The sequence below is a fragment of the Aptenodytes forsteri genome, unplaced genomic scaffold (assembly GCF_000699145.1).
Source record: "Aptenodytes forsteri isolate BGI_AS27 unplaced genomic scaffold, ASM69914v1 Scaffold183, whole genome shotgun sequence".
In the NCBI taxonomy this organism is placed as follows: Eukaryota; Metazoa; Chordata; class Aves; order Sphenisciformes; family Spheniscidae; genus Aptenodytes; species Aptenodytes forsteri.
Window position 1 is genome coordinate 854,009 of NW_008795918.1, and position 15,616 is coordinate 869,624.

Sequence of the window (15,616 nt, forward strand, 5' to 3'; positions counted from 1 at the left end):
GCCACCGCGTGCCCCAGTAACCCACCAGTTTCTTTATTTCCCCTAAAAAACAGTAGTAGAAAAACCTTCAGGTTTTCCTATACAAACATAAGGGGTAAAATTGCACCTTGCCATGTTTAAAGCAGCTGAGATTCTCAGGGAGCTGATACTTGACTTCAGGAGAGATGGAAAATGCAAAATCCTAAATGGATTTTTAACAATCCCAAGCGCAAGCACACTTACCGAGGCATGAAGGCTGCAGCGAGCAGCACCGTGTGTGAATTCATGTCGCCACAGGGCAGCAAAAAGATCTCTGGCACAACCTGTTACCCAAAGAAAACAAAAAGTTACAAGACAATTACAAATCACTTACTTCATTGGTATGTAGCACGGCACCCCAACCAACAATATATGTCCTGTAAAAATAACCTCATGGCGAGAAATACCCATGCACGGATTAGGGACATACCCGAATTTTGACATCCAGTGTACACAGACCAATTCTGAGGAGCACCGCGTACACATTTAAAATCACAGGCGCTGTGCTGTTTCACTGACTGTGTCCCAGGGGAGTCAGTGGTGCCGTGCTGAGCAGCAGAGACAAGGTTAGTGCTGAAATGTAACTGCACGAAAAAGTGGTGCTGAACTGAGTCCATAAAGAGGATTCACAATCCACAACAAAAGGCAGGTGTTAGGTTAGCTTCCATCAGCAGTTTTTCTTCTCATCCTCACACCCCAAACATTTAGTATATACTGCAAAATGCGACTGACACAATTAAAGTTGTGTTTGTATGGGTTATCTAATTTCAGTGACAGCAAGGATGAATGAAAGCCTTTGGCACAAAAAAATACCAGTTTATCTGACTGAAAATTAATTAGTCTTGACCTTTACAAATAATATATTACTAGAGCACCATACATTTCAAGTCCTGCTCCTAAAGATGAATGGCTTTTTCACTGGGTAACAGTCAAAGATTGATCTTTTTATTCTAATTCAACTGCATGCACTGTGATCCCTCAAAGGATGAGGCAGTATCATCACTTGCCGTGTTATTTATCGCCATCCAGCCTTTTCTCAAATGGTACCAAGACATTTATCTCTTGGGCTCCTCAGAAGGAAAGAGGCTCTCTAGGACTCTTGGGTCTGACGACGCTTCAGAACTTTGCCTCTCTGCTGACTATGAACTACAAGCTCCCCTCCCAGGCCCAGCATACTTGCACGGGAGGCGCAGGGCACGCTGGTCCACCACCTGTGGGGACATGAGTGTCAGGGGAGGAAAGCAGGTAGGCACTTCAAAGAGAAGCATAAAAAAACATCCCTCCCCTGGTTCTGATTTCACTGCTGTGTTGAAGAAAAATTGCCTGTGTTTAACATTACACTCATACTTAGATAGTTTTCTGGGAAGTGGCCCATATATCATTTTCCACCTGTAGTGGAAAAGTGATTTCAGGCTGCAGAGGGGCATAGATGTAATTTCTTTTTAGGGGAGGACAGCAGAGAGACCTTGTTCAAGAACAATCGCCCGTCTGCTCAAAAACAGACTCCCAGAGACACTTGGCAGCCATAAATCTGGAAGGACAGTAACCATGTGCCATGAACCCAAAACAAACCCAGTTGTCTTAGCAGCCAAGTCAAGTCCCAGGCATTCAGTGCAGTCAGGCACTATTCCTGCCCCGCTCTCTTTCCTACAACCCAAGCATGTCCCACGGGGCTCCTTGGGACCCCATTTACCAAACACATCCAGGCATTGCCATGGTTCGCATTGTGCAATCCCCAGCACACTGCTGTGCGGGAGATGGGAAAGGCACCTCCTGCCAGGGCTCCATGCCCTGCCAGCTGCTTCCCTGGGGCCAGCCAGCACCAAGGGCCCCCCCACATCCTCGCAGCATTGCTTTGTGCACTGCGGGGGTCTGTAGGAAACACTGTGCTCCCCCAAGAAAGAGGGGGAACACATAGTGAAAGAGGCTCTTTCTTAAATCATAGAATCATTAAGGTTGGAAAAGACCTCTAAGATCATCAAGTACAACCGTCAAACCAACACCACCATGCCCACTAAACCATGTCCCTAAGCGCCTCATCTACACGTCTTTAAATGCTTCCAGGGATGGGGACTCAACCACTTCCCTGGGCAGCCTGTTCCAATGTTCCAATGGCTGATACTGGTCTCTTAATTTTGTCTGTCTCAGCCCCCTGAAGAGCACTTTTCCCAGCTCTAGATATTCCTAACTCTGTTCTTATCTGCTGGAAACCCTTTGTAAAGGTACTGGGATGGGTTACACTTTCCATTTCATAGGCAAAATGCAATTAATATGCACCTTTCTTGCACTGGCTGCCAGGGAACAGTTTGGATTAGAGTTTTTAATTTTCCATTCTGTCTGAGAAGCACTTTATAAATAATTGTCACCATTTTATTGACAGGAAGAAGAGATTCCATCCCCTTTCTAAATCACATTTTTATATCTGTGATCTATCACATATCCCTCTACCACAGCTTAAAACTGAATCTGAGAACAGGTGACAATACATTTTCTTCCTCTAGTCTGTTAGAGATTTCTCTTCCTGCAGTCTGTGTGCCAGCGGAAAAGAATAAGTGACCAACGTCATCCTTCAGAGCTGCAGGATAACACGCTCTAATTTTAAGAAATACAAACCTTGGAAAAATTTTTGTTGTTATTACTATATATATTTAGTAATGCAAGTTCCAGATTTTGCAATTTTCATTGTTTAAGCATATCACTGTCCTCCAACATGAAATCATGAGCTGTTTCAAGCAGGATATACTGGTTAAAGACATGGTGGTGGCTATCCAACAGAACCTTCCACACAGCTTGACTTCCAGCTTTGTCCGTCCCCCTTGCTCATCAACCATCAACATATGGCCCAAAACTGAACAGTGCATAGAGCCATCTGGTGGTTAACTGTATGAGTAAACAAATTGTGCCCTGTATGTCCACGCGATGAAGACATAAAGGAAGTCATCTTCCTTCTACTTGGAATGTCTCAAATGTCAGCTTTTTCTTAGCTCTTAGATTATGGTTCTGGAAGTCTAGAGAGTTAACACCAAAAGAGGGAGAAAATGGCTCTGTTAACACTAGAAACTTAGCTGCTTTCCTTATTGGAGAGTTTGCAGGACCGAGTGCTCTTCCTTAGATCTGAACATCTCCCATGAGTACTGCAGAATCATCTTCCGAAGACCAGATCATTGTATCATGTATTCCTGAGTTTGGCTCCTGTTGATAAGAATCCAAACATCTTTCTCAAACTGGGAAACTCTCAAGAACCCTTTGGGAACATCCTTTGCTGGCATAATATGGAAGGAGCAATGCTCATTTATTGTGGCCATTGACAGACTTGCCAGTTCACACCCAGCTGAGTGCTAGACCCACTGTCTTTCCCCGCTGCCTCTGAAGAAGGGGCCTTTTTTCACACATTTTAATTACTGACTCCCTACATAGAAGCTATTACCTCACAGAAAGGCTGTTAACTGGCATGTTCAGCACAAGATGAAGCCTTTCCGATAATTGTTCCTTGAGTTCATGTTTCTGAAAATAAATATCATCAGATGATTAAATTAAACACCGCAGCCAGCCCAGCTATACGCTATTTTCACTTATCATGCAGAAGGGGAGATCAAAAAGAAAGACTCAGGTAGAGTTATTCCAACTCCTCCAAGTTTGGTTGATAGCTACCTATTGAACACGCTAATTAGCTTCCTGCTTGGGGTGTGCAGCACTAAATTAACCCTCCCGAAATTGGGCAGTATAGCCATTTTCATGCTCTGTAATCAAATCAACTGCATGCGGATGGATGACTGTCACCTCATTTCCTCTGTACGGTAAGGCAGCAGCACAGCCTGATTCTGATTTCGGAGACCCTTGGGCCTCCGTCCCCTTTGGTGTTTTGTGTGGGTGTGAGAGGAGACCACTGCCTGGGGAACATGAGGAAAGGCTGGAGGCACTCCTCTTCTTCAGTCCTGTGGGGCTTCTGCCTCCCAGCTCTTCCCTTCCCTTTTGGTGAGCAGACATGCCCGTCTGTGCTTCCTGCAGTGAGGGCCAACACGGCTCTCGCAAGCCCCCTGGCTCGGGCACTGCTTAAATAGGGAGATTGTTTCCGAGACGGAGTTTCACCCAGCACTTCCCTGCTTTGCTTTCTTGGGCCGCAGAGGGCAAGAGGGGCGAGCAAAGCAGTGGGCAGCGTAGCCCTCTTCCCACTGCGAGCCCGCTGTCCTCCCCGTGAGCACACACCCACACAACCAGAAAGCTCTACTATTCTTCTGCTAATGGGATTGGCACCGCTTAAAGCAGTCTGCGAGGGTATTGTCTGCAACCACAGCAAGAGAAACATTATTCAAAGGCCATTCAGGCCCCAAAAGAAGCGGCAGAGCAGAGTAATTATCAGAGACTCTCCATTAACGAGGGCATCTTTGCTCTTTGTCTGTGTTGGTTTAATAAGGGCCACTAATGGGGCCGGGGGAGGGGGACGCTAATGCTTCTAAACAAACCTCCTTCCCTTCCCCACCCCCGCACTGTGAGGAGAGCTGCCTTTATGGGCACTGACAGCCGAGCTAGGAGTTACCATATTGCAGAGTGACCTTCGGGAAAACTTAGTGTGAACCCAGCCCCTTTCAGCCCCATCCCCACCGAGCCGCTGGGAGCATCGTTTGGGTAGCTGTTCTCTTTTTAGCCTCTCCATATTTCCCGGTGCCTGCCAGGCCCTTTTATACACCCCCTGCCCGACCTCTCTCATGTCATCTTGTGACCCTTCATGGCTGGACACGACGGCACTGAGTGGCAGTAATGAGGGACGACAGTGCAGATTAAGTTCTTGCAGCAAAACCTGGGGCTGCTGTCCATTATCCAGCAGCTGTGACTGGGAGATGCTGCTGGGAAGGCAGGACCAGAGCAGCCTCCCCTCCCCACACCACTAGAGAAGGCAGGCTGGGAGCTAGCATAGGCCAATGTCTCCTACCTTCTGGCTGTGGGCGCTTTTCTGGTGATGGAGAGATGGACCGAGGCAAAAGCCAGCACGAACCTCCATCCCGAGATCCTTCAGAGCCACTTTCAGGACCATCCAGCTAAAACTCTTTGAGGGCTGCTAGACTGTCCCCATCTTCAAACACCAGTTGTAAGGGGCCAACTTCTGAGGCAGTTTGCAGTATTACAGGGTCAGATGCACGCTGGTCACTTAAACAGTGAAATGTGGACAAGAGGTCTCAGGAGGTCTCTGCAAAAGACAGCATTCAAACAGTGAACTGTAATGATACACACATGCATGAATAATGAATGATACAGCCTTTTTGAACTACAGCATGCAAGGTGGTGTGGGTACAAGGTTGAGAACTGCTAGACTCATTTTTAGCCAATGAGGAAACTAAAGAACAATAAAAGGAAATTATTCCCCCAAGTTTGTGCAGGTCTTTTACTGAAGCCACGCCCTGGACATTGTGCTATTCTACCTCACCTTCAAATGATGCACCCCTAATAGATGGTTGTACTGTACAACCAGCCCACAGACTGCAGAGACAAAGCAGTGCCTGCATGCCTGTATGTGTGAATGTCAGCAGTCTCAGGAACTGCACTGGTGAGCCACCTAATGTCAGTGCTGCCTCTGTTGTTATGAGAAACGGTTTTATTCAGTTGAGGTACGGAATGACCAACTTCTCTGCACAGGCACCCACCCAGCTCTCTCCACACAGGCAAGTGTCCTGGTGCTAAAGGTTTATCACAAGCAGAGGAAGAAAGATATGTGGAAACTCCTCACTGCTTAAACCACAAGACTTCTGGTTTGAAGAAACAGACTCTACACAGGATTTCACCCTTGTTTCCTGAGGACTGACTTGGTAGTTTTGAAATTTTCATGATTTTGGCCTTTTCCTTTCAACATTTCACCCGTAACTGCATCTTTTATAACAAAAGAAACTTTTCATAGGTGCTCCTCTGACTCATCTCTATAGGATCAAAACATCTCAGAAAAACTTTGCAAGTCAAAGAGAGAGCAATCACCCTTTACACAGAGAGCTAAGTCACAGGGAAATTAAATAACAATACCTGAGGTCATTCTTGCCATGGCAGAGCTAGGAAGCGGATACAGTTCTTTCTCCAGTCTTACTGCAGTGTTCTGAGATCAGTGGTATTCCTTCTCCCTCTTTTGAAATGTCTGGAGGATCACACTCCTGAAACACAAAATCAGTCCTATTCTCAGCATTTCATTCTTCATATTAATCACAGTTTCTGCTTTTATTCTCTTTTTCTTTTTAGAAAAATAATCATTAAACATATACAGAGGAACTGCCTTTGCCTATGGATTTTGCAGTCTAAATGAGGGAGTTAATACACTGACATATAAAGCAATGGGTTACTAGGAGCACAGGACCTGGCCTGCGATTGGTGTGGGTTTTGCTTTATAAGTGTCTTTAAACGTCATCCTTCTTTGCCACTAGCAGATAATACAGTCAGCTTTGTTGCAAATGAAGACAATATTTGAACAAAAACAACACAGCGACTCAGAAGGGAGAACTGAGATCTCGTTGATATCCAAAGCAAGGGGAAATGAATGGAGAGGTAAAAAAAAAAAAAAAAAAAAGTTGGAACTGAGATCTCGTTGATATCCAAAGCAAGGGGAAATAAAGAGGTAAAAAAAAAAAAAAAAAAAAGTTGGTTTACGGCTTAGAAGATATGGGTACCACAGGAAAAGCAATTGCAGCATGGGACAGGAGGGATGGCCAAGGCAGACAAAGATTTGTCATGAGAAAGGGGAGTTTTGAGACCCCGCATGAAGGAAAACTCAGTGAACAGCTTGTGCACGGCAGGCTGAAATGAGATGGTCCTGTGGTAGAAGGGAGGAGAGCTCACAGCAGTGACAGAGATAGGATGGGTGATGAGAGGCTGGTGGGTCTATTTCTTGGAACTTCAGCCAGAATAGCACAGTTGAAGGTGAGGCATCTAGTATGAAAGAGATGGGAACACAGTGAGTAAGGTCTTGGAACAAAAGCTTTAGTCTGAGAGCCATCCCCTCGTCAGCAAGTCTTTGTCCAATTTATTCTCCTTCAGGTATAGTTCCTGCAGGGAGCAGGGAATGACTACATTGGACCTCATCAAACCAGTTCTATTTAGATTTGCTCTTTAACACCTATAGTTTAGTACAGGGATATTTTCTCCCCAGTTTTCCCTTCTTTTTTTGTAATAATTCTGCTAGCATTTGAGGCTAACAGACAATGAGTGTAAGTGGATTCCTTCCAGGTTGCTCTACTTCACTCTGCTGCTGTTATCCTGTCACACTTTAATTAAACTATCTAGCCGAGATCTGATCTGAATCCCACTAAAAAAATGAACAGGTCTGCATTGGCTGTGCAGTTTTGGATTGTGCCCTGAATTGTGTTTGAGCCATTTTTTCAATTGCTCCTGTGCATTGAAACCCAAGGGAAAATGGAGTAAGGAAGAGTAAAAGATGCCTTTCCAGAAAACCATTTGTGTACATTTGCAAACTACTGCAAGCAGAAGTCATACTGAAATATGGGACAGGAAGCAGCTATTAATCTCTGCAAGCACATCCCAGTTTAGTTCAATGTAACTTCCCTGCTTTGTCTTCGTATCCTTCCAGCTCTTCTTTCTCTACAAAACAGGTCTTGCTTTGCCAGCTTAGCAAAAACCTTTCCCTCTAATGCCCTCAACTGGCACTTGCTGCACCTGCCCTCTGCTCTTCATTCCTGCTGGCCATTCTCCTGGCCAACAAGAGTGGTACAGGGGAGAAGTACTCACCTGCTTAGCAGCCAGGTAGACCAAGTTCTCACAAGAACAGGGGGGACAGCAGCAATTGTATGACATTTTTGCCTGTCCATGCAGTCCAATTTGGAAAGATTTAAAGGCAGGAAGGCCAGATTAGGGTGGTGACTTTCTGCCTTTACTCCTTGGGCATGCCATGGGCTTCCTGTGTGAGTTTAGGCAAGCTGCTTCTGTCTCCACATCTCCATCTCCCTGTTCAGAAAGGGGAATGCTGCTGCGAGGATACATTTGAGAACACTTAAACTCTACACTGATAGGGACTGAGAAATTAAGTTGTTCATGAACTCATCTCCTGACCAGTCTGATGTGGCTTCTGTATCCAAACAATCCAAGGACTGGGATCATCAGGGCACTGTGTTCAGCCTCCCCATGTTATGAGGGTATAGGCAGCCTTACAGAATGCAGCTGAGTGTTCAGTACTGTCATTTCCTGACATGTCTTTGCTCTGCTCTCCCTGCCTATGAACTCGCCCTGTCTGCCTTTGCTCCAGGCCCATCTTTCTCCTTGTCCTGGTCCCACCCCGGTTTCTTGGCCTTTTGTGGCCTGTTTTGGTGCAGTCCATGGTTTCTCCAGCTTCCCAGTCACAGGCATTGACCCGATTCTGGTCTCAGGACACTTCTGAGTCTCCCTGCGAAGCCTTTAATACAGCAGACGAGAGGAATGTCTACACTATGAGAGGCAGCTCAGCGCAGAGATCCCCTAGCCAGTGCCAATCCTACCAGCTTTGGGACTGGGAGTAATACTGACACCTCAGTGCTGTGCAGCACTTAACTCACCTACCTGTGGCACTGTGCTAACAGCCATCCTGCACCTACACACCTAGGCCAGTCCCTCTGCATAGCAGCACAACTGTGTGGAGCCTCCAGCCAGTTCAGGGATCTCTTACAAGGCACTGCTTGCATGCAGTATAGATACAGCCTATGTGAGCTCCTTGCTGGGCAGCAAATACTGTAGGAAGAAAATACTGAAGCTGGAGTGAGATTAGCGAACAGATGTTATACAGCAATGACTTCCAGCCCCAAGTCCCCTGGAAAGGTTTGGATAGAGAGACCTGAAACTGATCCTATCTAGAAGAAGTCTGAGATGCCAGAGCTTTCACAAATGTAATGTGCTGACTCTATTTTAAAAAATGTCTCTAACAACTGGCTATTGCTAGTTGTTGCTGCTAGAAACTTGCTCTTGTCTTCTCCTCAGAACAGAAGTTACAGCCAGACCTTCAGTGTCTGCCTCTGCACTCCTCTACAGTGACTCTTCATCTTAATGCTAATTTAATTAGCAAGTAGCAGAGGGGGAAAAGAAGCAAGATTTCATTGCTGCTGCACTCCTGAAATCTCTGGCTGATGTTGTAGCCATTCAGGTGCAGCTGCAGTTAGATACAAGTTAAAGCAGCCTCAAGGCTCTTTTTCTCTACGGTATGAGGAGCAAGGGCATAAACGTGACCCACAGGTATACTTTCCCCATAGCTTGCAAATCCTATACAAATACTGTCCTGAGAGCCAAAATCCTCTTTACTCCATGTATCCATCATTGTCCTCATGTTCAGAGTACATCCGAGAACATGATCAACCATTTTGTAAATCCTGAATAGTATGTGCTATAATAGTCTCAGCCTTTTTTCATTTCAACTTCTATGGTTAGGGCACAAATAAAAAGAAGAAAAAAAAAGGCTGACAGAATTTACAGGGAATCCAGCTAAATAAAAATTATGCCATTGGTGTTCATGAAGATAAACTGCTTAGGTGACAAAAGGAACATGACTGCCTTGGCCAGAGGATTCTCTACAGGGTCACCTATAAGAGAGCAAGTAACAGCATCTTTTGGTACTTACTGCATCCTTTAAGAGTAAAGCCCAAGCAATCTAGCTTTATGCAATTGTGTTACAAGACACTGAGGAGAAAAACTTCAGCCCTCTGCACCCAGGTATATCCTAGTATCTTCTATTCCACAAACTAGACCGAGCTATTAATCATAGTAATCATCAGCACTTAATCTTGGGAAAACTGTAGTACTTAAGCTCAGGTATCTATGAAGTCAACATGCTGTAATGCCTTCCCATCTTCAGCCCTTTGCAAGAGCCCCCTTGTATGGCTTCCTGAACAGCACTTATTCCAGCAGAAGAGCATGTTTCTGGCTGTAATATTCCACTGAAATCCTCCTACTGAGACTTGCATTTGAGTGATTATTCTGTGTCATATCTAATATCCACCTGTCTGTATGGTCCTTCCTATCCAATATATTATATATATATATCACATATATATATATATAAACACCTATCTGGTATATTGTACTTTCCCCAACCATGGCTATTACGGTGAAGAGCAGGCTAAAGGCTCCCAGTTACATTGATGCCAGCCTGACAGCACCCGAAAGCCCCTCAGAAGGACACTGCTCCCTCCTTGCTGATGTGAAAGTAAAGAGAAAAATCATGACACTGAACACTTCTCACCCCTGAACTGGAAAGGGTCAAAGAAGCCTCACACTTCCACCCAGTGGTATTGCACTTGTTTATCTTGCATTAAACACTTCACATTTAGAATAAACTAAGTTAGAACAAGAGCAGTTCAGCTGTATGTGCAGGAGATGGCTATTAAAAGTCCGTGTTTATGCAAGCCACCAGCACCCTTTGCCGGAGTGTGCGTCTGTGCATCACTGCCCTCTCCCGGGCAGATCTGCCCCTGCACAAACACGGAGCCCTGGTTGCCAAAACTCAGCAGAGCGGCTAATTTTGCTTTGCCTCAGGCGTTGAAGGAATATGATTGTCCACTTACTGTTGCCCTGACACTTTCAGTAACCTCACTGAGCATCGCAGTGGCAGCTGAGCTACTTCTAAAGGAATAAGGATTTGTTGAAATATAATTAAACAGGATACAGGTAGTGCTCACTAGGATTAGAAGTCCACATGTCAAGAACTCTGAGTGATTAAATGGCTGCAATGTAAATTAAATTTGCTCTGATTATGCAAAGCTATCTTAACTAAGATATTTAAGCTAGTCCATTTCAAGTGTGGCTGTGTTTCAGCCTCCAAAGACCCCAGCTTCTGGTGGCTAATCTGCTCTCAACTGCCCTGTTACAGCGACAGATCCCTAGTGCAGAAAAACAGGGAGGTGGCAAAACAGTCAGCCAACATGTTTCAGAATACTACCTTGCGCTTTCAAGTCTCCTCCTGGGTGCTTTGGAAAATTCCCCTTGGAATACTTCTTTGTCCATATATATATACACAGTGCGTTTGCATACATCTGTTGGCATGTGCATGCACTCTCTTCTCCGATCATCCAACCCCTGCACACAGCAATACTGTCATGCTGCTTACACTCTTTCTACACTTCCTTCCCATAACAGGGCTCTTCCAGGGTACAAATCCTGTCAGCTTCCTCTCCCAATCTTCTCTTCTGGCTAATGCTGTCTGTGGACACCTGGTGAGCTGTTCCTCACCTCTGGCCAGTGAGAAACAGCCTTCTTTACAGCCTACTGCTGGCTGTTCATCTCGCTGAGGTGCTCCTGGGATGCCTTAGGTCCATCGGGCTGGCACAGCCTTCATTGTCTCAGAGAAGACCTTAACAAGTCCAAGATGTATTTGCCTTTCACTGCCCCAAACCCACTGAACAGTTGCTTGCTGAATGGCATCTCATGGGAATGTGCATGAGATGCCTGCTGTCTGCTCCTCCCTACCCTGAGACAGTGGGCGCTCACAGTGCAGCCCCGTGGCCTCTCTCCAGCTCCATGACTGCTGCTGGCTGAGCCAGAGCTGGGGAGAGGGCACAACACAGAGAGGCTTAAGAAGCACGTCTCTTAGCTTTGTCCACCCAGCAGCCTCTCCCAGCTGAAGTCTTGCCAGGGTGGGTGAGAAGGTATTGTGACAGGTCTGCATGTGTGCCTCAAGGAACTGGCTGAGCACAGAAATGCAGCACATCGGGACTTTTCAAGAACATTTAAGTGGTGCTTTCCTGCCTGTGTATAAGATTGATGCGTGACTGAAGTCACTATGGCAGGTATAGTCTGAAAGCTGCACTACCACGAGTGCTCCCTGTGTTACAGTCCCCCATGTATTAATAGGGACACTAGAGAGCTTATTGCCTCAGAGGAAGTTGTGAAGATAAATCCAGCCATGACAGAGAGGTGCTCAGATACAGAAGAAATTGCAGCTACAGCGTTTCATTATCTGAGTGTCTCTGAAAGCCATGTGTAATTTCCTAAGCAGATAAATTCAGCCCTTCTAGTTTTGCCAGTGATGGAAAAAGGTGCATTATAGTCATCAATGTCACTTTCCATCTGTGTTTCCTCAAGAATTGTCCAAAGTATCACGTTTCACTCTGATTGCTCAAACCATGAGCTCCCTCTAGTATCAAAAAGGATTAATGCAGTTCGTGCTTTTGCCATCCTAAAGGAACAGAGAGCAAATGTGAGGATATATCAGTAAGATGAGGGAATTCTGCCCTTTTTCTTCATTTTTGACCAAAAAAAAAAAAAATCCTTGAAGTTAGTTGTGTGCACCTAGCTAAGCACTGGCACCTTAAGAATTATGAGGTAAACATGCCCACAGGACAGGAAAAGGCAGGATCTTATTTTACATCCTTATCCATGAAACACAGGTACAAATTGCAGAAGTCCACCCTGGTCATCAGCTTTCACAGGAGAACAGTGCAAGCTGGCAAGATGTTGATTCTGGCCATAAAGATTTCTATGGAGTTAGACCACTGTGCTCATTGCAAAACAGAGCATTGTCACCGAGAAGGAGATAAAAAGAAGAGAAAAGAAGGAACTTGGATAACAGGGGGCTGAAATAATCCTTTAGAGTATCTCAGGCCACAATATTCAGGTTGGGTTTTTAGATACTCTCTTTCTCTAGTCATTACTTCCATTTTATAGCATTTGGGAGCAAAACAGAAGATTCTTTTGGTTGTGCAAGAGCTCCTCTTCCCCAAGAGTATGTCCCTTGAGTGAATTATGTGAGTGGGAAAGGGGTCCCCCTGCTAAGGTTTAGATCTTACATCTAGAGTGTGTTGGCAAGTTTCCTTTCCCAGACTGACGGAAAGAAGAGATGTAGCCGACATCTTTTTTGGTGGCATTTGGGAGTGGTTTTAGAAGTGGGAGGTGACAAGCACAAACGTGCTAAAGCCCGTATGTCTCTGCTCTACTGACTACAGTATTTGTGCTGTGCCAGGGGCCCAGGCAGCCTCTCTCTGTGGCAGAGCAATTCTCTCAAAATACAGAGGGAGCAAAGAGTGTCAAACAGAATGAGGCAAAACTCCTGACAAAAGAGAGGCAAGGTCAAATGGATCTGCAGCTACATGTAGTTGCTGGCCAAAACTGCAAGCCAAAATAATACGTAGAAGCAACACCAACCTAGTTAAGAGAGAGTTCCTTCTCCCTTGTTCAGGAGAAAGCCATAACTCTGTAGTCCAGGCAGGCACTGCAGATTTCAGTTGTTTGTGACACTTCCCAATGACTCCTCTGCACTACTGTCTGCTGTTCTGTCTTTGATATCAAAGCCTTGTCCTCAACATATTTCACATGTCCATCAGTGAAAGAGGATTCCTTCGTGCTACCAATACTCCAGATCAAGCACCTATTAAATTCACTACAAAGTTTCAGTTTTGAAGAGGCTGTTAGTGCAAGAAGAGTCTGTCTCTACTAAACCCAAACCGGTCCAGTCTTTCTGGAAGGGCCACAGACTTCACTCCATGCTGCAAGTCGCAGAATAAGTAGCACTGAAGGTACTGGAACCTCTGCTTCTCCCTTCATCCCTTCTCCGAGATGCTTTATCTTCATGCACTCGTGTTGTACGTGGGTCACTGGGACTCTGACCACAAGGCAAATCTGTTGTGCATGTTCTTTGGAAAAGAACATAATGGTGCTGAGCAGGGAGAGTGGAAGAGGAGCAAGTGCCCTCCTGTCTCCCCTCCCTACTGCCAGGGCAGGGGGAAAAGACACAAAGGGTGAAGTGCAGGAAAACCAGCTGATGTGGAGAACCAGGTCAGGCCAGGCCAATAAGCACAGGTCTAGCAGTGCAGGTGCTCCAGAAGAAGTGGTGACTAATAATGTTGGTATTGCTTAGTGCTCATCTACATTTAGAACTTTGGCACTGCCTCTCCTTCATTCATTGCTACTTTTTCTGATGTCTTACACGCATCACCTCATCTCCTGTCTATGACTACATGGGCCACCCCACTGCAATCCCTCTCTCTCTTGATCTGTTTGCAGAACAAGCCAATGCCTGGATACCAGCTGATACCAGCTGAAAACGTCTTTTTGATCCTGGCTGGAGAAAGCAGCAGAGTCACTAATGATTTGCAAACCATTCAGACCCTTTCCTAGGGTCTGACTTTACATTCACTGAAGTAAAACTAAGACTGTCATTGACTACACAAAAGAAAAACAAAGTCGCTCTTTGTCTCCAGCCATTACTGATTCATTTCTTAAATTTAAATATTTAATTAGAACAAACTCTAATTCTTCTATAATGCATGTCAGATTGAAAACAGCTTGGAGTCTATATTTTCTACTCAAAGGTAAAAAAAAAAAACAAATTGCTGAGTACGTGACTAATTTACAATTTAGATTTCAATGACTGGCTGCTTGGCACAGAAGCAGCAATATAAGGTAACAGCCATGCTACTTAAATTTAAATATTTAATTAGAACAAACTCTAATTCTTCTATAATGCATGTCAGATTGAAAACAGCTTGGAGTCTATATTTTCTACTCAAAGGTAAAAAAAAAAAACAAATTGCTGAGTACGTGACTAATTTACAATTTAGATTTCAATGACTGGCTGCTTGGCACAGAAGCAGCAATATAAGGTAACAGCCATGCTAAACGTTTAAAGTTCTTTCATCACACAAGCAAGTTAGCTAACACTTCAGTAAATATGTATTTTTAAATTACTGTCTTTGTAAAACAGCTGTACATACTATAAACAGTTTCTAAGGTTCCTGTCTCATGGAGCTGTCACATGAAAACAAGCTATTTGCTTTTTATAGGATGACTGAAAATGGCTTCGTGCCAACAGTTGTTTATAGCAAGTTATTATCAACAAATGACTGTCTGATAAAAAAAATTATATACATAATTACGTGTATGTGCATTGTGTGAGGCTATACATATGCACACAAATTTCAAGTTTTTTGCAGCCTCCAGAAGTATAGCTACTTCCTAAATTTGCTATCTCTCAATGCGTACAGAGCAACCTGCTGCACAAACAACTGGCAACATCTAGAAGAACTGCTACTAATGTTGTCTGAGCAGAGAGCACTTGTCCAACACCCACCTTCTTTCATAACCTGTTGGCCTAAGTGGCCATCGCCCCCACCAAAGCCAAGAACTAGAGAATGGACAGTCTGGGATAAAACATATTGCTTCCAGACAGCCTGAAGGAGGACTGGGGAAGTACCTGCTCACTCCAAATGCTACAGAAATAGTTGGATGACTTAGAGGAGCTCAACCAGCTGCCATCACTGAGCTCCCACCTCTGCTTTCTCTTGCAGCACTGCTCACTAATTCTCCTAGAAGTCTTTTGATCTAATATGGGGACAACCAGAAGAAAGACAGGGCTCACGTCCATCTTCTATTTCCTTCCTTGTTCTCTCATCTGCTGGATATAGGGATGATGGCTGTGTCCCCTGCCAACACTCAATAGCTCTGTAGCTATTGTTTTCCAAACAGCAGCACCTTCAGCCTGTCTCTTTTGCTTGACCCTGTAGATGACAAAAAATCTTCAAGGAAATTCCAAGGGAAGAGTGGGGTCTTAAGGACCCTATAATTATTATTGTCAGTTATCTACTGCCACTCAAAACAAACAAAAATCTAATAAAAGCCAGCAGAAATTGTTTTGAATGCCTCACTCTGTGCTAAT